This window comes from Panthera leo, chromosome E1 (genome assembly GCF_018350215.1).
Source record: "Panthera leo isolate Ple1 chromosome E1, P.leo_Ple1_pat1.1, whole genome shotgun sequence".
Taxonomy (NCBI): domain Eukaryota; kingdom Metazoa; phylum Chordata; class Mammalia; order Carnivora; family Felidae; genus Panthera; species Panthera leo.
The window spans coordinates 36,973,502-36,975,155 of NC_056692.1; the positions used below are offsets into that span (position 1 = coordinate 36,973,502).

Sequence of the window (1,654 nt, forward strand, 5' to 3'; positions counted from 1 at the left end):
CTGCTTTGCTGAGTGGGTCCTTTCACTCCTAGCTGAATGAGGTTATGATCCCTGGTGACCACCCTCTACGTTCCCTGTTGAAAAGACCAAATTGAAAATGAATATGATTTTAACCCTGGTTTAGCAGTCCCATCCCACAAAACATTACTGAAATACAGAAGTTGTCAAGGTCAGGGACCGCTGGAGCTGAGGGCTGAGCCCTGCCTTTGATTTCTGGTCTCAGCCTCTCTTGTTTGGTATCCTCCCCACCACATATTGATGAAGTCCACTGGGCTTCCCCAAGAAGGTTCCAGCTCTCTCCGTGCCTGAATGGACCCAAGTCACATCCCTTCACCCAGGAGGTCGGGGTTGGGGAGGTCAGGGAGAGGAGATGGGTGGCATGCCTCCCACCCCCACCCCCAGGCAGTCTCATCCTCCTCCTGCCTCTCAGACACCTGCTGGTATAAGACTTCTCCTGAATGCCCGACCTTCGGAGGCCACCGCGAGGCCACCACAAGGCCTCGGGGGCCTGCAGGATCAAGCATCTCCCAGAGTCGCTTCCTGGCCCCTCAAAGCTGACTTGCCACAAGGCCGAAGGCAGCTGTAAAACCCAAGCCTCTTTATTGTTGTGCATTTCCCTTCTGTATCCTCTGTGGCCTATTATTGAGACCCGCAGAACTGAGAGCTGGAGCAAATCTCAGGCTTCTCCTGGTATGACAGTTTTCAAGTCCCGGATTTGGGCAAAGCCAGCTGGGGGGGGGGGGCTCTCCTGCTTCAACCAAAGCAGTTCTGCTCTTTTTCTGTTTTTATACCGCATGTTAGAGTTCTGGTCTGTGGTGTGCTGGTAAAATGGAACAGCGGCCTGTGGGTGGTTGTGAAGTCCCGATGTGGCACATTTGCCAATTTCTGTGGTGCCAATACTCCCACCAAAGCCCTATTTCAAACTACCAACTGGAAGTCACCTGAGGCAAAGTTGGGAAATGCACATCAAAAGCTCTTGGAAGCCCTCGGCAGACCTGGTGCTGGTCTTTCTTTTTAAAAGAAGTGTGGGGGCGCCTGGGTGGCTCGGTCGGTTAAGCGGCGGACTTCAGCTCGGGTCACGATCTCATGGTCCATGAGTTCGAGCCCCGCGTCGGGCTCTGTGCTGACTGCTCAGAGCCTGGAGCCTGTTTCGGATTCTGTGTCTCCCTCTCTCTGACCCTCCCCCGTTCATGCTCTGTCTCTCTCTGTCTCAAAAATAAATAAACGTTAAAAAAATTTTTTTTTAATAAAATAAAATAAAAGAAGTGTGAAGGGTGCTCGCTTCGGCAGCACATATACTAAAATTGGAAGGACACAGAGAAGATTAGCCCGGCCCCTGTGCAAGGATGACAGGCAAATTCGTGAAGGGTTCCATGTTTTCGTAATTACACCTGTTGTTAAAAATGTTTTTTTTTTTTTTAATTTTTTTTTTCAACGTTTTTTATTTATTTTTGGGACAGAGAGAGACAGAGCATGAACGGGGGAGGGGCAGAGAGAGAGGGAGACACAGAATCGGAAACAGGCTCCAGGCTCCGAGCCATCAGCCCAGAGCCTGACGCGGGGCTCGAACTCACGGGCCGCGAGATCGTGACCTGGCTGAAGTCGGACGCTTAACCGACTGCGCCACCCAGGCGCCCCTGTTGTTAAAAATGTT

At 51.5% G+C, this 1,654-nt stretch overlaps 1 non-coding gene across 1 annotated transcript; it reads left to right on the forward strand.

Annotated features, from left to right (window-relative positions):
• The first annotated feature begins 1,274 nt into the window (after window positions 1-1,274).
• On the forward strand, window positions 1,275-1,381 carry LOC122207408. Its single transcript, XR_006196830.1, has one exon. It is a non-coding gene; the product is annotated as a U6 spliceosomal RNA (small nuclear RNA).
• The last annotated feature ends 273 nt before the right edge of the window (window positions 1,382-1,654 follow it).